The 23882-nt window shown below is 46.6% G+C and overlaps 1 protein-coding gene across 1 annotated transcript in view; it reads left to right on the top strand.

Annotated features, from left to right (window-relative positions):
• KCNN3 (potassium calcium-activated channel subfamily N member 3) overlaps positions 1-23882 on the top strand; it is an 81360-nt gene that overhangs the window by 43826 nt on the left and 13652 nt on the right. The gene's annotated exons all lie outside the window — the stretch shown is intronic.

The following is a 23882-nucleotide window of genomic DNA, read 5'->3' on the forward strand; positions in this document are numbered from 1 at the left end:
TCCTAATTCTAACCCTACAGTCCTACTCCTTGCCCTTTAGGACTAACCTTATAGGCCTAATCCCAACACCACAAAAGTATTACAATATTGTGGTCCGAACTCTAACCATATAGTCCTAACTCTGATCCCAACACCACAAAAGTACCATAAACTTTACGGCCCGGATTCACATACAGCGGTGCATAGGTATACCGGCGTAGCGTATCGAATATACGCTACGCCGACGTAGCGCAGAGCGGCGAGCACAGTGGGCCAGATTCAGATAGGTTAGCGGATCCGCGTAACCTATCTGATTTACGTTACGCCGCCGCAAGTTTTTGAGGCAAGTGCTTTATTCAGAAAGCACTTGCCTCTAAAGTTGCGGCAGCGTATCGTAAATCCCCCGGCGGAATTCAAATTCCGCGGCTAGGGGGCGTGTAAAATTTAAATCAGGCGCGTCCCCGCGCCGATCGAACAGCGCATGCGCCGTCCGCAAATTTTCCCAGCGTGCATTGCTCCAAATGACGTCGCTAGGACGTCATTGGTTTTGACGTGAACGTAAATTACGTCCATCTGTATTCGCGAACGACTTGCACAAACGACGTAAAAAATTCAAAATTCGACCCGGGAACGACGGCCATACTTAACATAGGATACGCCGCATATAGCAGGGGTAACTATACGCCGGAAAAAGCCGAACGCAAACGACGTAAAAAAAAAGCGCCAGGCGGTCGTTCGTTTCTGAATCGGCGTAACTCCTCATTTGCATATTCCTTGCATATACAAACGGAAGCGCCACCTAGCGGCCAGCGTGAGATTGCAGCCTAAGATCCGACGGTGTAAGTCACTTACACCTGTCGGATCTTAGGGAGATCTATGCGTAACCTTATTCTCTGAATCAGGCGCATAGATACGACGGCCGGACTAAGAGATACGACGGCGTATCAGGAGATACGCCGTTGTATCTTCTTTCTGAATCCGGGCCAGTATTCACAAAGCACTTGCTCCCAACGTTGCGCCGGCGTAACGTAAATTCGTAGGCGTAAGCCAGCCTAATTCAAAGTAGGTGGAAGTGGGCGTGATCCATTTAAATGAAGCGTGACCCCATGCAAATGATGGGCCGAACGAACGGCGCATGCGCCGTCCCATGGACGCATCCCAGTGCGCATGCTCAGAATCACGTCGAAAATACTCCCTAAGATACGTTGAATCACTGCCTACGACGTGAACGTAACCTACGCCCATCCATATTCACGTACTACTACGTAAAATACGACGGCTGTTCCCTGGTCCATACCTTTGCATGAGTTGTGCCTCATAGATGGGGAATAACTATACGCCGGACGTAAGCCTTACGTAAACCGCGTATATTAATGCGCCGGGCGCAAGTACGTTCGTGAATCGGCGTATCTCACTCATTTGCATATTCGAATTGTAAATCAATGGGAGCGCCCCTTGCGGCCAGCGTAAATATGCGCCCACGATACGACGGCGTAGGAAACTTACGTCGGTCGTAGGAAGCCTATTTTCAGGCGTATCTAGTTCTGTGGGCACGGCGCACAGATACGACGGCGCACATTTACACTTACGCGGCGTATCTCGAGATACGCCGGCGTAAGTGCTACGTGAATCCGGGCCTACATCACTAACTCTAATGCCGCGTACACACGATTGGGCTTTTGCCCCGACTAAAAGCTCATCGGAATTCCGACGAATTCCATCGGAGTAAAATAGAACATGTTCTATATTTAAACTCCAATGGAATTCATCGGAATTTCCGATGGAATTTCTCTGATGGGGCATACACACGGTCGGAAATTTCCTATGGAAAAAGTCAGTCGGACTGTACGCAGCATTACAGCTTGGTCCTTATTCTAACCCTATAGTCCTAGTACTAGACCTTTAGCACTAGCCCTATCCCTAAAGCCCTAACTCTAGTCCCAACACTGCAAAAATATCACAACCTTATAGTCCTATCTCTAACTATATTGCCCTAACTCTGACCCTATAGCCCTAAGTCTATCCCTTTAGGACTAGCTCTATCTTTAGGGATAGACTTAGGCCTTAGTTAGGATAATATGGTTAGAGATAGTACTACAAGGTTGTGATTTTTTGCAGTGTTGGGATTATAGTTAGGGCTATTAGGGCATAAGCCTATAGCTCTAGCTCAACAACCTAATCCCAACCCTAGATCCCAAATCCTACCTGAATTCTAAAACAAATCACTGTCACTACAGTTTTAACCCTACCCAAACCATACATACATAACCCATTCATGTAGTCTTAACCTTACATCCCTAACCTAATTTTACAGATCTGACCTAACCCTACAGATTTAACTTATCCGTATAACATTTACACTAGCCCTACAGACATACCCTTACCTTACCGTCCTACCTTTAACCCTGCAGCCCTATTCTAACCCTATAGATCTGATCTTAGTTTGAGCCTATAGCCCTAACCCTAGATCTCCATCCTAACCATACAGTCCTATCCCAATCCTACTGTCCTAACTCTATAGCCTGCACCCTAGACCTATAGATATGTACTTACCTTACAGCCCTAACTTTAACCCCATAACCCAACTCTAACCCTACAACACATTTCTAACCCTCTCGTCCTAACCCTATAGTCTGCATCCTAGCCCCGCATGTATACCTTTAGCTTACAACTCTAACCTTAACCCCATGGCCCTAACTCTATCCCTACAGCCTTCTCCTTACCCTATTGTCCTAACCCTATAGCCCGCAGCCTAGCCCCATACGTATACCCTAACATTACAGCCTTAACCTTACCCCCATAGCCTAAAACTAACCATACAGCCTTCTCCCAACCCTATAGTCCTAACCTTATAACCCGCATCCTAGCTCCACAGGAATACCCATACCTTACAACTCTAACTTTAATGACATCGCCCTGCCTCCAAACCTTCAGCCCCCTCTTTACCCTATTGTCCTAACCCTATAGCCCGCAGCCTAGCCCTATAGGTATGCCCTTACCTTATAGCCCTAACCTTATCCCCATAGCCCAACTCAAACTCTACAGCACGTTTCTAACCCTATAGTCTTAACCCTACAGCCTACACCCTAGCCCCACAGGTATACCCTTAACTTACAACTCTATCATTAGCCCCATGGCCTTAACTTGAACCCTATTGTCCTATCCCTATAGCCCCCAGCCTAGCCCTATAAGTATACCTTTACCTTACAGCCCTTACCTTAACTATATAGCCTTTATATCTAATCCTACAGAACTATAGTAACCCTAAAGCCTTCACCCTAGCCTCACAGGTATACCCTTACCTTACAACCCTACCATTAAAACCCCATGGCCTTAACTCCAACCCTAGAGTCCTCTCCTTAGCCTATTGCCCTAACCCTATAGCCCACAACGTAGCCCTATAGGTATACCTTTACCTTACAGCCCTAACCATAACCCCATAGCCTAAATCTAGCCATACAGCCCTCTCCCAACCCTATAGTCCTAACCCTATAACCTGCCCCGTAGCTCCACAGGTATACCAGTACCTTACAACTCTAACCTTAATCCTATCGCCCTAACTCCAAACCTTCAGCCCCCTCTTTACCATATTGTCCTAACCCTATTGCCCGCAGCCTAGACATATAGGTATACCATTACCTTATAGCCCTAACTTTATCCCCATACCTCTTCAGATAAAAAAATCCTTATCCCCATAGCTTAACTCTTACCCTACAGCACTTTTCTAACCCAATAGTCCTAGACCTACAGCTCACACCCTAGCCCCACAGGTATACCCTTACCATACAACTCTAACCTTAACCCTAAGGCCTTAACTCCAACCCTTGAGCCCTCTCCTTACCCTATTGTCCTAACCCTATAGCCCCCAGCCTAGCCCTATAGGTATTCCCTTACCTTATAGCCCTAACCTTAACCTCATAGACCAAATATAACCCCACAGCCCTCTCCTAACACTTCAGTCCTAACCATATAGCCTACACCCTAGCTCCACAGGTATACCCTTGCCTTACAAATGTAACCTTAACCCCGTGGCTTTAACTCCAACCCTACAGCCCTCTCCTTACCTTGTTATCCTAACCCTATAGCCTGCAGCCTAGCCCTATAGGCGTACCCTTACCTTATAGCCCTAACCTTATCCTCATAGCACAAATCTAACCCTACAGCCCTCTCCTAACCTGCACTCTAGCTCCACAGGTATACCATTAACTTACAACTCTAACCCTAACCCCATGGCCTTAACTCCAATCCAAGAGCCCTCTCCTTAACCCATTGTCCTAACCCTATAGCCTGCAGCCTAGCCCTATAGGTATACCCTTACCTTACAGCCCTAACCTTAACAATATTGTCTTTATATTTTATCATACAGAACTCTACTAACCCTATAGCCTTCACCCTAGCCTCACAGGTATACCTTTACCTCACAACACTAACCTTAACCCCATTGCCTTAACTCTAACCATAGAGCCCTCTCTTTAACCTATAGCCCACAGCCTAGCTCTATAGGTATACCCTTACATTACAGCCCTAACCTTAACCCCATAGCCTAAATCTAACCCTACAGCCCTCTCCTAACCCTACACCCTAGCACCACAGGTATACCCTTACCTTACAACTCTAACCTTTCCATGGCACTTACTCCAACCCTACAGCCCTGTCTATACCTTACTGTCCTAGCCCTATAGCCCGCAGCCTAGCTTTATAGGCATACCCTTACCTTACAGCCCTATCCTTAACCCCATAGGCTAAATCTAACCCTACAGCCTACTCCCAACCCTTAAGACCTAACTCTTAAAGCGGTGTTTCACCCTGCAGAACAACTTTTTAGCATAAAATTGGGCATAGTAGCGCGAGCTACAGTATGCCTGTCTTAATTTTTTTCTCCCCGTACTCACAGTGTAATCGTACATAGAAGAATCCGACTGCCCGCGGGGAATGGGCGTTCCTTTCAAGAGGGAGGGTGATTGACGGCCGCCTCTGGCACGTCACGCTCCGCGAAGACAGCCGGAGTAGGTCTCGGCTCTTCACGGCGCCTGCGCACAGACTATGCGCAGGCGCCGTGAAGAGCCAAGCCTATTTCGGCTATTTCCGGAGAAGCGTGACGTGCCAGAGCTGGCCGTCAATCACCTTCCGTCTGGATTGGAACGCCCATTCCCCGTGGGCAGTCGGATTCTTCTATGTACGATTACACTGTGAGTACGGGGAGAAAAAAATTAAGACAGGCATACTGTAGCTCGCGCTACTATGCCGAATTTTAATTCAATCTTATTTTATTCAGAAAAAAAAGAGAGACAGGAAGACAGATAACATCTCAAGCAGTGTAAACAGTAGCAATGACTACATCAACAGTAAGCATCAAGTTTGATATAATAAGAGCATGTCTAGGTTACATGGAAAACAGGAATGAGAACATGTGTGTGTGAACCACCATCAGGCCAATCAGCTAGGCAATCCCCAGATATATAGAGTAAACAGTAATTGTATCAATTAACCTCACATTAGTGAGGGGTTCAGTGTTGCACCGCACGCGGCACTTCAGGAGGGATCATACATGGATCTGCAAGTAGAGTAGGACCTATGGGGTCACAGAACGAATTAATAACAATATGTGGGTCGAGGCCAGGATACGTTAGCTCAATGCATTCCTAAGGCAGTATGTAGAGAACAAGTTAAGGAGAAGAGGAAGCAGGGGCAGACAAGGGGGGGGGTAGAGAGATAGGGGACAAGGAGCAAGGGACAAGAGTCACTCCATCATGGCACCAGGGTCACATCATCCACGCCACGCTCGGCCCAAGAGATAAACTCAGAGGAGTATCGGAACATGGACCATGAAGTCCAGATGAGAGAAAACTGCTCGCTTTTACCACCCTCCTCCGCCAACAGACGCTCAAGGTCCCTAATGCGGTCCACTTCAACAGCCCAATCCCCCAGGGAAGGCGTGATTGCCGATCTCCAATGACGGGGGATCACCACTCTGGCCGCCGCCAGAAAGTGTCATAGTACATCATTTTTGATGGATTTGAACGTGCCAGGAAGTATAGATAAGAGAGCCATCTCAGGGGAAGGGTGAATAGAGGTCGCCATCAGTTTGCAGTATAGTTTGAAAATCCGCTGCCAGAATCCCTGTACAGGGGGGCATTCCCACCAAATGTGTAGCATGGTTCCTTGGGATTTAAGACACCGCCAGCAGACCTCCGGCACTGTCGGATTGAAATGATGGATAGTCGTTGGGCATCTATACCATCTCGTTAGTAACTTGAATACTATGCCGAATTTTATGCTAGAAGAAATTTTTTTTTTTTTTATAGGGTGAACCCCCGCTTTAAGCCTGCACCCTAGCACCACAGGTATACCCTTACAAACCTAACCATAACCCCATGGCTCTATTTCCAACCCTACAGACCAATCCTTACCATGTTGTCCTAACCCTAAAGCACTAATTCTAGCCTTATAATTATTACCCTGACCCTAAAGCCCTAACCCTAACCTTACCCCCATAGCCCTAGCCCAACCCTGACCCCACAGCCGTCCTTTATTGTTCCCTAGCTGCTTCCCTGCTCCATCAAAGTTGCCAAGTCCGGCTTCACCAACTTCGAAAGAGCGTCCCATTTTTGCTTCTCTTCCAGTTGCCGGGGAAAGTCCAACATTTTCGGTTCCCCGCTTTTCTCACGCGCTATACTAAAAACTGAAATCTCTTTCTTAATTAGCGGGTTATTGTTTTCTTTGTCGAGATGGGAACAAAAACAACAAAAGGATAAAAAAAAAAAATCATAATTTGCAGAAGCTGCCCAGCGCAGCCGATCGTTCCATCTCTCAATATGTTCCCACGTCTGCTGCGAACGGCGTCCTGAACCTTTTTTTTTTAGAGGCTCTCTTCTTTGGATTTAGCCGGCTCAGCAGCACCGGCGGTGTATAATCAGCCTCCCGTTGATTAAAAATATCTCGTTCTAATTCGGGGACTCCAATTATCTCCTCAGCGGAATCCAAGTGTAATTATTTCTACATTTCTCTTTTATTTATTTTTTTATTTCTTCCTCCTTCTTTTTTTCGGAATTCATATTCCCTCCCGTCGCTCGTTCTGCTCTCTCTCTCTGTGTTCGGCGGCGGTTCTGGGCCTTTGGAAATGCCCCGCGTTCCTTGTTTTATTGTATAATTAATGTCGTTTTCTCGCTGAGTCATTTCATCTTAGGGGTTTTCCCTTTTTTTCTTTTCAAGCTTCCTTCTCCTGGTGGCTCCCCAGCTCCCCCGCCGTACACTGTTATTGTTTGCTTAGCGGTAGGCCCTCTTCGCAAGCTGCGTTGCCATGGCGACTGAGTAGGCCGCGGCACGGACCTGGGGAACGCCGACCCGTACGAACTGGAACATTATGTTTTTTTTTGTGTTCTTTTGTCACATTGTAAAAAATGGACTTAATGGCCCGGATTCAGATACAAGTAACGACAGCGTATCTCCGGATACGCCGTCGTAACTCTGAGTGTGCGGGGTCGTATCTATGCGCCTGATTCTTAGAATCAGTTACGCATAGATTTCCCTAAGATCCGACCGGCGTAAGTCTCTTACGCCGTCGTATCTTAGTTGCATATTTACGCTGGACGATAGGTGCCGCTTCCGTAGATTTACGCGAGGAATATGCAAATTAGGTAGATACTGATTCAGAAACGTACGTCCGCCCGGCGCATTTTTTTACGTCGTTTACGTAAGGCTTTTTCCGGCGTAAAGTTACCCCTCATAAAGCAGGGGTAAGTCATGTTAAGTATGGACGTCGGAAGCACACGAACAGCGTCCTATTTTACGTCGTTTGCGTAAGTCCTTCGCGAATAGGGCTGTACGTAAGTTACGTTCACGTAAAACAGTTTGCGGCGTAATTTGGAGCATGCGCACTTGGAAACGTTCACGGACAGCACATGCGCCGTTCGTAAGAAACGTCAATTACGTGGGGTCACAAGTAATTTAAATAAAACACGCCACCATCATCCACATTTAAATTAGGCGGGCTTACGCCGACACATTTACACTATGCCGCCGTAACTTAGGGCGCAAGTTCTTTCTGAATACGGAACTTGCGCCCTAAGTTACGGCGGCGTAGTGTATCTGAGATACGCTACGCCCGCCGATAGATACGATAATGTATCTGAATCTGGGCCAATGGCTGTTTTTTTTTTTATATATATTCGATTTGCCCAAGCTGTGCAATTTTTCCTCATAAAGGGAAAATCCGTCCTCAAGGGCCGGAAATAATCTCGGGGGCTTCCTGTGGGCTCTTTAATTTTATTGAGATGAATACTTTGTAGCCTTTTATCTTTAAAATTCTTTATTTGACTTTGTATTATCTCATTATGGTGCTTTGTCCTGGGGGGGCTTGACTTATTTGCTTCTCTGATGATGGTGCTGTAGACTGCACTGCACTGTGCATGACTGGCGGTCACATCCAAGTTTCGGGTGGGCAGAGGTCTCTGTACAGGGTGGTCTCCATGTGGAAATGGATTGTAAAAGTGGGAGGGGCCACACGTTTGTAACAAAGTAACAATTTTTAAAGGGGGGATTCAATGTAAGAGAAAGGAGTTATAAGTTCTTATTTATTTTGGGGAGTTCATGCCATCTCTGTGCTGAGTTCCTGGGTCTGTACACCCGCTGTGCCCATTATGAGGGGTTCCCACCATCTATGTGCTGAGTTCCTGGGTCTGTACACCCGCTGTGCCCATTATGAGGGGGTTCCCATCATCCCTGTGCTGAGTTCCTGGGTCTGTACACCCGCTGTGCCCATTATGAGGGGGTTCCCATCATCCCTGTGCTGAGTTCCTGGGTCTGTACACCCGCTGTGCCCATTATGAGGGGTTCCCACCATCCCTGTGCTGAGTTCCTGGGTCTGTACACCCGCTGTGCCCATTATGAGGGGTTCCCACCATCCCTGTGCTGAGTTCCCGAGTCTGTACACCTGCTGTGCCCATTATGAGGGGATCCCACCATTCCTGTGCTGAGTTCCCGGGTCTGTACACCCGCTGTGCCCATTATGAGGGGTTCCCACCATCCCTGTGCTGAGTTCCCGGGTCTGTACAGCTGCTGTGCCCATTATGAGGGGTTCCCACCATCCCTGTGCTGAGTTACCGGGTCTGTACACCCGCTGAGCCCATTATGAGGAGTTCCCACCATCCCTGTGCTGAGTTCCCGGGTCTGTACACCCGCTGTGCCCATTATGAGGGGTTCCCACCATCCCTGTGCTGAGTTCCTGGGTCTGTACACCTGCTGTGCCCATTATGAGGGGTTCCCACCATCCCTGTGCTGAGTTCCTGGGTCTGTACACCTGCTGTACAGCTCCTTTAAATTTGTTCCCAATTTTTGGGCTCTGTCTGTGTCTCTTCCTCCCCGTCTGATGCCTCTCGGTAGATATAATTGCGCTTTGTTCGGCTGTGCAGTCAGTCGGTCCCTGTCCGTTCCTCTTTATTCGCGGACCCCTTTGTGCGTGCCTTTGCTCTGCCCCGTCTGCCAAGATTACACATCACACTATAAAGGGCCCAGTGAATGCAGCCATTGTGCCTGCTGACGGTGAGCGCCGATCGCTCTCAGATGTAGTCGCCCTCCCCTCCTCACATCTCTCTAATTGGAAGTGGTATAAATTTTGTATGAATTGTCACCCTTCCAATTGCTGACCTACTTATCGCCTCGTTGCCGCACACGCAGGCAGCGCCTACAATTCAGCAGAGATTTAAGACGGTCGGACGCGCTGCAAAACGGGCCTGAAACACCCACCGAAGCCCAATAAATGGGCCCTGTCACCGGTGGGACAGATATATGTGATATCAGCTTTAAATCCGACCTGCATCATCTGGGTGTACCAACTCCTCTCCGGGACGGAAACAGCTTTCTCTGATGTCACCACACACTGTGAGCTTCTCACAGTGTGCATTAGAAGCTGCAGCAAGCCAGATAGATTACACCTCATTTTCATGCAAGACAACGTCCAGCCCCTGGCCTCAAACCCTTTCATCTATTGGATTTCAGTTCAACCATGAAGGCATCACATGTGGGCATCACCTATGCAAATACAACCTTTAGTTCAGGTGGACTGACCCTGACAGTGTTTGGTGTGGAGAGGATGGAAGGGTCGGGATATAAGTGAAGACTCTAGTAGTGTTTGGTGTGGGGAGGATGGAAGGGTCGTCATGGAAGTGAAGACTCTAGAACTGTTTGGTGTGGGGTGGGTGGAGTAGTGTAGTGTTTATTGTGGGGAGCATGGAAGAGTTGGGATGTAAGTGAAGACTCTAGTAGTGTTTGGTGTGGGGAGGATGGAAGGGTCGGGATGGAAGTGTAGAGGATGGAAGGGTTGTGGTGTAAGTGAAGACTCTAGTAGTGTTTGGTGTGGAGAGAATGGAAGGGTCGGAATGTAAGTGAAGACTCTAGTAGTGTTTGATGTGGAGAGGATGGAAGGGTCGGGATGGAAGTGTAGAGGATGGAAGGGTCGGGATGTTAGTGAAGACTCTAGTAGTGTTTGGTGTGGAGAGGATGGAAGGGTTGGGATGGAAGTGTAGAGGATGGAAGGGTCAGGATGTAAGTGAAGACTCTAGTAGTGTTTAGTGTGGGGATGATGGGAGGGTTGTGATGTAAGTGAAGACTAGTAGTGTTTGGTGTGGAGAAGATGGAAGGGTTGGGATGGAAGTGTAGAGGATGGAAGAGTTGTGATGTAAGTGAAGACTGTAGAAGTGTTTGATGTGGAGAGAATGGAAGGGTCAGGATGTAAGTGAAGACTCTAGTAGTGTTTAAAGTAGAGAGGATGGAAGGGTCGGGATGTAAGTGTAGAGGATGGAAGGGTCAGGATGTAAGTGAAGACTCTAGTACTGTTTGATGTGGAGAGAATGGAAGGGTCGGGATGTAAGTGAAGACTCTAGTAGTGTTTAGTGTTGGGATGATGGGAGGGTTGTGATGTAAGTGAAGACTCTAGTAGTGTTTGGTGTGGAGAGGATGGAAGGGTCGGGATGGAAGTGTAGAGGATGGAAGGGTCAGGATGGAAGTGAAGACTCTAGTAGTGTTTGGTGTGGAGAGGATGGAAGGGTCGGGATGGAAGTGTAGAGGATGGAAGAGTTGTGATGTAAGTGAAGACTCTAGTAATGTAGTGTAGTGTTTGGTGTGTGGAGGATGGAACGGTTGGGATGCAAGTACAGACTCTCGTAGTGTGGGGAGGATGGAAAGGTCGGGGTGTAAGTACAGACTCTCGTAGTGTGGGGAGGATGGAAAGGTCGGGATGCAAAGTACAGACTCTCATAGTGTGGGGAGGATGGAAAAGATCGGGATGTAAGTACAGACTCTAAGAGTGTGGGAGGATGGATGGAAAAGGTCGGGATGTAAAGTACAGACTCTCATAGTGTGAGGAGGATAGAAAGGTCGGGATGTAAGTACAGACTCTCGTAGTGTGGGGAGGATGGAAAGGTCGGGATGTAAAGTACAGACTCTCGTAGTGTGAGGAGGATGGAAAAGGTCGGGATGTAAAGTACAGACTCTCGTAGTGTGAGGAGGATGGAAAGGTTGGGATGTAAAGTACAGACTCTCGTAGTGTGTTGAGGATGGAAAGGTTGGGATGTAAAGTACAGACTCTCGTAGTGTGGGGAGGATGGAAAGGTTGGGATGTAAGTACAGACTCTCGTAGTGTGGGGAGGATGGAAAGGTCGGGATGTAAAGTACAGACTCTCGTAGTGTGAGGAGGATGGCAAGGTCGGGATGCAAAGTACAGACTCTCGTAGTGTGAGGAGGATGGAAAGGTCGGGATGTAAAGTACAGACTCTCGTAGTGTGAGGAGGATGGAAAGGTCGGGGTGTAAGTACAGACTCTCGTAGTGTGTTGAGGATGGAAAGGTCGGGATGTAAAGTACAGACTCTCGTAGTGTGGGGAGGATGGAAAGGTCGGGATGTAAAGTACAGACTCTCGTAGTGTGAGGAGGATGGAAAGGTCGGGATGTAAAGTACAGACTCTCGTAGTGTGAGGAGGATGGAAAGGTCGGGAAGTAAAGTACAGACTCTCGTAGTGTGGGGAGGATGGAAAGGTCGGGATGTAAAGTACAGACTCTCGTAGTGTGGGGAGGATGGAAAGGTCGGGATGTAAAGTACAGACTCTCGTAGTGTGAGGAGGATGGAAAGGTCGGGATGTAAAGTACAGACTCTCGTAGTGTGAGGAGGATGGAAAGGTCGGTATGTAAAGTACAGACTCTCGTAGTGTGGGGAGGATGGAAAGGTCAGGGTGTAAGTACAGACTCTCGTAGTGTGAGAAGGATGGAAAGGTCGGGATGTAAGTACAGACTCTCGTAGTGTGAGGAGGATGGAAAGGTCGGGATGTAAAGTACAGACTCTCGTAGTGTGGGGAGGATGGAAAGGATCAGGGTGTAAGTACAGACTCTTGTAGTGTGGGGAGGATGGAAAGGTCGGGATGTAAGTACAGACTCTCGTAGTGTGAGGAGGATGGAAAGGTCGGGATGTAAGTACAGACTCTCGTAGTGTGAGGAGGATAGAAAGGTCGGGATGTAAAGTACAGACTCTCGTAGTGTGGGGAGGATGGAAAGGTCGGGATGTAAGTACAGACTCTCGTAGTGTGAGGAGGATGGAAAGGTCGGGATGCAAGTACAGACTCTCGTAGTGTGAGGAGGATGGAAAGGTCGGGATGTAAAGTACAGACTCTCGTAGTGTGAGGAGGATGGAAAGGTCGGGATGTAAAGTACAGACTCTCGTAGTGTGAGGAGGATGGAAAGGTCGGGATGTAAGTACAGACTCTCGTAGTGTGGGGAGGATGGAAAGGTCGGGATGTAAAGTACATACTCTCGTAGTGTGGGGAGGATGGAAAGGTCGGGATGTAAAGTACAGACTCTCGTAGTGTGGGGAGGATGGAAAGGTCAGGATGTAAGTACAGACACTCGTAGTGTGGGGAGGATGGAACGGTTGGGATGCAAGTACAGACTCTCGTAGTGTGGGGAGGATGGAAAGGTCAGGGTGTAAGTACAGACTCTCGTAGTGTGAGAAGGATGGAAAGGTCGGGATGTAAGTACAGACTCTCGTAGTGTGAGGAGGATGGAAAGGTCGGGATGTAAAGTACAGACTCTCGTAGTGTGGGGAGGATGGAAAGGTCGGGATGTAAAGTACAGACTCTCGTAGTGTGGGGAGGATGGAAAGGTCGGGATGTAAAGTACAGACTCTCGTAGTGTGGGGAGGATGGAAAGGTCGGGATGTAAAGTACAGACTCTCGTAGTGTGAGGAGGATGGAAAGGTCGGGATGTAAAGTACAGACTCTCGTAGTGTGAGGAGGATGGAAAGGTCGGTATGTAAAGTACAGACTCTCGTAGTGTGGGGAGGATGGAAAGGTCAGGGTGTAAGTACAGACTCTCGTAGTGTGAGAAGGATGGAAAGGTCGGGATGTAAGTACAGACTCTCGTAGTGTGAGGAGGATGGAAAGGTCGGGATGTAAAGTACAGACTCTCGTAGTGTGGGGAGGATGGAAAGGATCAGGGTGTAAGTACAGACTCTTGTAGTGTGGGGAGGATGGAAAGGTCGGGATGTAAAGTACAGACTCTCGTAGTGTGAGGAGGATGGAAAGGTCGGGATGTAAGTACAGACTCTCGTAGTGTGAGGAGGATAGAAAGGTCGGGATGTAAAGTACAGACTCTCGTAGTGTGGGGAGGATGGAAAGGTCGGGATGTAAGTACAGACTCTCGTAGTGTGAGGAGGATGGAAAGGTCGGGATGCAAGTACAGACTCTCGTAGTGTGAGGAGGATGGAAAGGTCGGGATGTAAAGTACAGACTCTCGTAGTGTGAGGAGGATGGAAAGGTCGGGATGTAAAGTACAGACTCTCGTAGTGTGAGGAGGATGGAAAGGTCGGGATGTAAGTACAGACTCTCGTAGTGTGGGGAGGATGGAAAGGTCGGGATGTAAAGTACATACTCTCGTAGTGTGGGGAGGATGGAAAGGTCGGGATGTAAAGTACAGACTCTCGTAGTGTGGGGAGGATGGAAAGGTCAGGATGTAAGTACAGACACTCGTAGTGTGGGGAGGATGGAACGGTTGGGATGCAAGTACAGACTCTCGTAGTGTGGGGAGGATGGAAAGGTCAGGGTGTAAGTACAGACTCTCGTAGTGTGAGAAGGATGGAAAGGTCGGGATGTAAGTACAGACTCTCGTAGTGTGAGGAGGATGGAAAGGTCGGGATGTAAAGTACAGACTCTCTTAGTGTGGGGAGGATGGAAAGGTCGGGATGTAAAGTACAGACTCTCGTAGTGTGAGGAGGATGGAAAGGTCGGGATGTAAAGTACAGACTCTCGTAGTGTGGGGAGGATGGAAAGGATCAGGGTGTAAGTACAGACTCTTGTAGTGTGGGGAGGATGGAAAGGTCGGGATGTAAGTACAGACTCTCGTAGTGTGGGGAGGATGGAAAGGTCGGGATGTAAGTACAGACTCTCGTAGTGTGAGGAGGATGGAAAGGTCGGGATGCAAGTACAGACTCTCGTAGTGTGAGGAGGATGGAAAGGTCGGGATGTAAAGTACAGACTCTCGTAGTGTGAGGAGGATGGAAAGGTCGGGATGTAAAGTACAGACTCTCGTAGTGTGGGGTGGATGGAAAGGTCGGGATGTAAAGTACAGACTCTCGTAGTGTGGGGGAGGATGAAAAGATCGGGATGTAAAGTACAGACTCTCGTAGTGTGGGGAGGATGGAAAGGTCGGGATGTAAAGTACAGACTCTCGTAGTGTGTTGAGGATGGAAAGGTCGGGATGTAAAGTACAGACTCTCGTAGTGTGGGGAGGATGGAAAGGTCGGGATGTAAAGTACAGACTCTCGTAGTGTGAGGAGGATGGAAAAGTCGGGATGTAAAGTACAGACTCTCGTAGTGTGAGGAGGATGGAAAGGTCGGGGTGTAAAGTACAGACTCTCGTAGTGTGAGGAGGATGGAAAGGTCGGGATGTAAAGTACAGACTCTCGTAGTGTGAGGAGGATGGAAAAGTCGGGATGTAAGTACAGACTCTCGTAGTGTGAGGAGGATGGAAAGGTCGGGATGTAAAGTACAGACTCTCGTAGTGTGAGGAGGATGGAAAGGTCGGGATGTAAAGTACAGACTCTCGTAGTGTGAGGAGGATGGAAAGGTCGGGATGTAAGTACAGACTCTCGTAGTGTGGGGGAGGATGAAAAGGTCGGGATGTAAAGTACAGACTCTCGTAGTGTGAGGAGGATGGAAAGGTCGGGATGTAAAGTACAGACTCTCGTAGTGTGAGGAGGATGGAAAGGTCGGGATGTAAAGTACATACTCTCGTAGTGTGGGGAGGATGGAAAGGTCGGGATGTAAAGTACATACTCTCGTAGTGTGGGGAGGATGGAAAGGTCGGGATGTAAAGTACAGACTCTCGTAGTGTGGGGAGGATGGAAAGGTCGGGATGTAAAGTACAGACTCTCGTAGTGTGGGGAGGATGGAAAGGTCGGGATGTAAGTACAGACTCTCGTAGTGTGGGGAGGATGAAAAGGTCGGGGTGTAAGTACAGACTCTCGTAGTGTGAGGAGGATGGAAAGGTCGGGATGGAAAGTACAGACTCTCGTAGTGTGAGGAGGATGGAAAGGTCGGGATGTAAAGTACAGACTCTCGTAGTGTGAGGAGGATGAAAAGATCGGGATGTAAAGTACAGACTCTCGTAGTGTGAGGAGGATGGAAAGGTCGGGATGTAAAGTACAGACTCTCGTAGTGTGAGGAGGATGAAAAGATCGGGATGTAAAGTACAGACTCTCTTAGTGTGGGGAGGATAGAAAGGTCGGGATGTAAAGTACAGACTCTCGTAGTGTGGGGAGGATGGAAAGGTCGGGATGGAAAGTACAGACTCTCGTAGTGTGAGGAGGATGGAAAGGTCGGGATGGAAAGTACAGACTCTCGTAGTGTGAGGAGGATGGAAAGGTCATAATGTAATCCCCTTTCCCATTTTAATACACAGCCGGTTACATAAATCCTCTGCGGATATTGGGAATGCTCCGTACATCGGGATTACACGTCGGCTCCAAGGGCGGACACAAGGGCGTATGATAATACACCGTCAGATCTCTGGACGTTTGGCTTGTCGAGGAGCGCGAGGAGAAGACAGAATTGAAGTCGAGCTGTCAGAGGCGCAGCGACGTTGCGGTTTTATAGAGCAGATTGAAACAATATAGACGCCGTCTTTGCCCTTTCAGATCTGTCATCCAGTGCAGAATCCAGGCGTGTGCTATGTACAGGGTGCAGAATCCAGGCGTGTGCTATGTACAGGGTGCAGAATCCAGGCGTGTGCTATGTACAGGGTGCAGAATCCAGGCGTGTGCTATGTACAGGGTGCAGAATCCAGGCGTGTGCTATGTACAGGGTGCAGATTCCAGGCGGGTGCTATGTACAGGGTGCAGAATCCAGGCGTGTGCTATGTACAGGGTGCAGATTCCAGGCGGGTGCTATGTACAGGGTGCAGAATCCAGGCATGTGCTATGTACAGGGTGCAGAATCCAGGCGAGTGCTATGTACAGGGTGCAGATTCCAGGCGTGTGCTATGTACAGGGTGCAGATTCCAGCGGTGTTCTATGTACAGGGTGCAGAATCCAGGCGAGTGCTATGTACAGGGTGCAGATTCCAGGCGTGTGCTATGTACAGGGTGCAGAATCTAGGCGTGTGCTATGTACAGGGTGCAGAATCCAGTCGTGTGCTATGTACAGGGTGCAGATTCCAGGTGTGTGCTATGTACAGGGTGCAGAATCCAGGTGTGTGCCATGTACAGGGTGCAGATTCCAGGCGTGTGCTATGTACAGGGTGCAGATTCCAGGCGTGTGCTATGTACAGGGTGCAGATTCCAGGCGTGTGCTATGTACAGGGTGCATAATCCAGGCGTGTGCTATGAACAGGGTGCAGAATCCAGGCGTGTGCTATGAACAGGGTGCAGAATCCAGGCGTGTGCTATGTACAGGGTGCAGAATCCAGGCGTGTGCTATGTACAGGGTGCAGAATCCAGGCGTGTGCTATGTACAGGGTGCAGAATCCAGGCGTGTGCTATGTACAGGGTGCAGATTCCAGGCGTGTGCTATGTACAGGGTGCAGATTCCAGGCGTGTGCTATGTACAGGGTGCAGATTTCAGGTGTGTACAACCCATGCACATGCCAATGGCGGCCAGCTTACTGATCCCTGATTCCGGGGGGGGCACTTGCCCCCTTGCCCCAACCTGCAGACACCCATGCTTAGGGGGGGTAGCATTGCAGATCACAGGGCCTGTTCCTTGTGGGGGAGAAAAACCAAGTTGGGCGCCAGTCACTTTAGTCTTTTTTTAGAACTCACAGTAGGAGAGAGCGGACCTTGAGGGTTTTCACATAAAATAGGAGGAAAGGAATTTTGTTGCAGCAGCGGGTCCTACGCTACGGGAGGAACCTCAGAATAGATGCTGATGGACAGAGAGGAGCCGAGTAAATCTGTGGCCCTTCGGGAGCCGTCACAGCGTTTTCCTCGCTCACTAATCTGACTTCTATCCCCTGCAGGCGGACAAAAATATCGGAGCCGCCGGGCGAACAACATGTCCAGGTGGAAGCTTCTACCCAAGAAGATCCTCTCTGCAGTCCAGGTCCCCATCTCAGCTCTAGCTTAGTGGCCAGGGCCCCCCCAGCACATGGCCAGGTCCAAAGAGAGGACTCCTTCACATGGGCCTCCTCACATACAGAAGCCTCAGGGGAGAGAGTTCTAGAAAGGTGTTCCCATACATCTATCCGGGTTTTTTTTTCCCCTCGGAGAATAGGTGCAGGACCTCCCCTCTTCTGAATCACTCGGTGTCTCCGCCCCCTACCCACCTCCGAGCACCGACCCTTGGTTCCACCTCTACCCACCTCCGAGCACCGACCCTTGGTTCCACCCCTACCCACCTCCGAGCACCGACCCTTGGTTCCACCTCTACCCACCCCCGAGCACCGACCCTTGGTTCAACCTCTACCCACCTCCGAAGCACCGACCCTTCGTTCCACCCCTACCCACCTCCGAGCACCGACCCTTGGTTCCACCTCTACCCACCCCAGAGCACCAACCCTTGGTTCCACCCCTACCCACCTCCGAGCACTGACCCTTGGTTCAACCTCTACCCTCCTCCGAGCACCGACCCTTGGTTCCACCTCTACCCTCCTCCGAGAACCAACCCTTGGTTCCACCTCTACCCACCTCCGAGCACCGCCCCTTGGTTCCACCTCTACCCACCCCCGAGCACCGACCCTTGGTTCCACCTCTAACCACCCCCAAGCCCCGACCCTTGGTTCCACCTCTACCCACCCCCGAGCACAGACCCTTGGTTCCACCTCCGAGCACCGACCCTTGGTTCAACCTCTACCCTCTTCCGAGCACCGACCCTTGGTTCCACCCCTACCCACCTCCGAGCACCGACCCTTGGTTCAACCTCTACCCTCCTCTGAGCACCGACCCTTGGTTCCACCCCTACCCACCTCCGAGCACCGACCCTTGGTTCCATCTCTACCCTCCTCTGAGCACCGACCCTTGGTTCCACCCCTACCCTCCTCCGAGCACCGACCCTTCGTTCCACCCTACTCACCTCCGAGCACCGACCCTTGGTTCCACCTCTACCCACCCCCGAGCACCGACCCTTCGTTCCACCCCTACCCTCCTCCGAGCACCGACCCTTGGTTCCACCCCTACCCTCCTCCGAGCACCGACCCCTCGTTCCACCCCTACTCACCTCCGAGTACCGACCCTTGGTTCCACCTCTACCCTCCTCCGAGCACCGATCCTTCGTTCCACCCCTACCCCCCAGTAACAAAAGATGCCCCAGCAGCCAGCATCAGCAGAACCTCCATCACACCCCAGCACCCCCTTGCCATTGCATACATCCAGTGCTGGAGGTGCCGGAGCGATTATCATCTCCCAAACCAAACCTCTGACCCAGATGGGTAACTACAACCTTCAGAGCCCCCGGTGCAAGAAACCATGAAGGGCCCTTCCCACTGATCCTGGGAGCCTTTACAGAGTTCCCCCTTAAATCAGAATTCCCCAGAGCCCCCTTTACTTTAGAGTTTCCCTTTACAGTATATTAGAATCTACAGAGTTTCCCCTTACATCAGAGACACCAGAGTTCCCAGAGCCCCCTTTACATCAGTTTCCCTTTAAAGTACATCAGCGTTCCCCCATACAGAGTCCACAGATTTTCCCATTACATCCGAGTCCATAGAATTCCCTCTAACATCAGAATCCCCCTTACATCAAAATCCACAGAGTTCCCCCTTACATCACACTGAGTTCCCCCCTTACAACAGTGTCCAACAAAGTTCCATCAGAGTTCCCAAAGACAAATGGATGGCACTGATAGGTGGCACTGGCATTGATTGGGTGGCACTGATGAGATGCACTAATAAGCTGTGTCCAACAAAGTTCCATCAGAGTTCCCAAAGACATCAGAGTCCACAGGGTTCCCTGACATAAAGGGGAATGCTGCAGACCCTGATGTAAGGGGGAACTCTGTGGACCCTGATGTAAGGGGGAACTCTGCGGACCTGGACCCACAGAGGGAGTCACCGGATTGTGTCATCTGTGAGCCGGCATCTCAGTAGTTGGTGACCCTGAATGATGCTTGAATGAAGATGGCGCCGCCCTTCTGGAGGGAAGAGAAGATGACGGCGTTGTCAGGCGGGGGGGGGAGTCCTGTGATTTCTGTACCTGGAAGGGTGACTCAGACACATTAGTGGGCATCATGTTAACGTCTCTCTGATGAGAGGTCCGCCGGTACTAATACCAAACACGTAGCCGCCACCCCCTCCTTCATGTGGAGGGGCGGGTCCTCTCTGTGATCGGTGTAGATGGCGGTCGGTGACGTCGGTGTGGATTTGGAGAGCGATCGTCCAGAGAGAGTTCATTGGATGTAAGAATTGTCAGCCCCCCCCCCTCCCCCCTTCTCCATGCAGGGGAATCAGACCGCGGCCGGCTCATCCAGATGCCAATTAACCTGACAGTGTGTGTGTGTGAGGGGACTGGGGCTTTCCCCGAGGAAACCGCAACACAGGGGGAGCAGACCAATCATACTAGAGATACTACAATACTACAATACTAATCATACTGTGATACTAGAGATACTACAATACCAACCATACCGTGATACTAGAGATACTACAATACCAATCATACTACAATACCAATCATACTAGAGATACTACAATACCAATCATACTAGAGATACTATGATACTAATTATACTGTGATACTAGAGATACTATGATACCAATAATGCTACAATACCAATCATACTGTGATACTAGAGATACTACAATACCAATCATACTACAATACCAATCATACTAGAGATACTACAATACCAATCATACTAGAGATACTATGATACTAATTATACTGTGATACTAGAGATACTATGATACCAATAATGCTACAATACCAATCATACTGTGATACTAGAGATACTACCATACCAATAATACTATGATAGGTCTGATACTACAATACCAATGATACTAGAGATACTACGATACTACATCACTAATCATACTGTGATACTAGAGATACTACGATACCAATAATACTAGAGATACTACAATACCAATGATACTAGAGATACTACAATACTACAATACCAATCATACTAGAGATACTACAATACTAAGTATACTGTGATACTAGAGATACTATGATACCAATGATACTATGATAGAAATAGTACTACAATACTAATAATACTATGATAGGTCTGATACTACAATACCAATGATACTAGAGATACTATGATAGATATGATACTACAATACCAATGATACTAGAGATACTACGATACTACATCACTAATCATACTGTGATACTAGAGATACTACAATACCAATGATACTATGATAGAAATAGTACTACAATACCAATCATACTGTGATACTAGAGATACTACGATACCAATCATACTACAATACCAGTGATACTAGAGATACTAAGATACTACAATACCAATCATACTAGAGATACTACGATACTGCAATAATACTGTGATACTAGAGATACTACAATACCAATGATACTAGAGATACCATGATACCAATGATATTATGATAGAAATAGTACTACAATACCAATAATACTATGTTAGGTCTGATACTACCATACCAATGATACTAGAGATACTATGATAGATATGATAGTAAAATTAAAATAATACCCATATACTAATGATATTTTGATACCTATGACACTATGACAGAAATAATACTATAATACCAATGATACTACGATAGAAATAATACTGAGATACTAATGATACTTCGATACCTATAACACTAAAGATACTATGATAGATATGATACTAAAATACAAGTAATACTGAGATACCAATGATATTTGGATACCAATGATGCTATGATAGATATGATGCTACAATACCAATGATACTAGGGTTGTCCAGATACCGATACCAGTATCGGTATCGGGACCGATACCGAGTATTTGCGCTAGTACTCGTACTCGCGCAAATACTCCCGATACCAAAATAGAATACTTTATTTATTTTTTGTGACATCGAACACAAATTGGATGGCACTGATAGGTGGCACTGGCATTGATTGAATGGCACTCATAAATGGATGGCACTGATAGGTGGCACTGGCATTGATTGGGTGGCACTGATGAGATGCACTAATAAGCTGCCTCCCTGCACTGATGCACTAATGGGCACTGATCTGCACTGATAGGTGGCACTGGCTAGCTGCACTTTTGGGCACTGGCACCGATGAGCTGCACTGACAGTGATCACTCCTTCAATGATATGTAGTTTTCCAGTACCGTATGCTAAAAAACAGCCCCACACCATGATGTACCAGTTCTTCATAATTCTAAAGAAAATATCTTTGGTCTGTATTGTGGTTTGAAAACGGTCACATGACAAAAAGTATCGGTATTCGGTATCGGCGACTACTTGAAAAAAAGTATCGGTACTTGTACTCGGTCCTAAAAAAGTGGTATCGGGACAACCCTAAATGATACTATAATAGAAATATTACTATGATACAAATAATACTGAGATACTAATGATACTATGATAGATATAATACTACAACAAAAATAATACTTAGATACTAATGATACCCATGATACTACGATATAAATAATACTACGATACTAATGATACTATGATACTAGAGATGCTATGATAGATATGATACTAAAATACAAGTAATACTGAGATACTATGATACCAATGATACTATGATAGAAACAGTACTACAATACCAATAATAGTATGATAGGTCTGATACTACGATACCAATGATACTAGAGATACTATGATAGATATGATACTAAAATAAAAATAATACTCATATACTAATTATATTTTGATACCTATGACACTACAACAGAAACAGTACTATGATACCATTGATACTACCATACAAATAATGCAGAGATACTAAGGATACTATGATACAAATGATACTACGATACCCAATAATACTAAAATAGTATCATTAGTATCTCGGTATTATTTCTATCATAGTATCATTGGTATTGTAGTACTTTTTCTAAGATAGATATGATACTACAATAAAAATAATACTAATGATACTTTGATACCTATGATACTATGATAGAAATTATACTATGATAGATATGATACTATGATAGAAATTATACTATGATAGATATGATACTATGATAGGAATTATACTATGATAGATATGATACTATGATAGGAATTATACTATGATAGATATGATACTATGATAGGAATTATACTATGATAGATATGATACTATGATAGGAATTATACTATGATAGATATGATACTATGATAGGAATTATACTATGATACAAATGATGATACTATGATAGGAATTATACTATGATAGATATGATACTATGATAGGAATTATACTATGATAGATATGATACTATGATAGGAATTATACTATGATACAAATGATGATACTATGATAGGAATTATACTATGATACAAATGATACGACAATACAAATAATACTGAGATACTAATGATACTTAAATACCAATGATACTATGATAGATATGATGCTACGATACCAATGATACTACGATAGAAATAATACTATGATACTATGGTAGAAATATTACTACGATACCAATGAAACCATGATAGAAATGATACAAATAATACTGAGATACCAATGATACTACGATAGATATGATACTACAACAAAAATAATACTTAGATACTAATGATACTTTGATACCTATGATACTACAATAGAAATAATACTACAATACTAGAGATACTATGATAGATATGATACTAAAATACAAGTAATACTGATATACCAATGATACTATGATAGAAAAAGTACTACAATACCAATAATACTATGATAGATATGATACTATGATAGAAATAATACTGAGATACTAATGATACTTCGATACCAATGATACTAGAGATACTATGATAGATATGATACTTAAATAAAAATAATACTCATATACTAATGATATTTTGATACCTATGACACTATGACAGAAATAATACTACGATACCAATGATACTACGATACAAATAATGCTATGATACCATGATAGACATATTACTATGATACAAATAATACTGAGATACTAATGATACTTCGATACCAATGATACTAGAGATACTATGATAGATATGATACTACAACAAAAATAATACATAGATTCTAATGATACTTTGAATTCTATGATACTACGATAGAAATAATACTACGATACCAATGATACTATGATAGAAATAGTACTACAATACCAATAATAGTATGATAGATCTGATACTACGATACCAATGATCCTAGAGATGCTATGATAGATATAATACTACAATAAAAATAATACTGGGATACTAATGATACTATGATAGATATGATACTACAATAAAAATAATACTCATATGATATTTTGATACCTTTGATACTAC

Source organism: Rana temporaria, chromosome 13, assembly GCF_905171775.1.
Source record: "Rana temporaria chromosome 13, aRanTem1.1, whole genome shotgun sequence".
Lineage (NCBI taxonomy): Eukaryota > Metazoa > Chordata > Amphibia > Anura > Ranidae > Rana > Rana temporaria.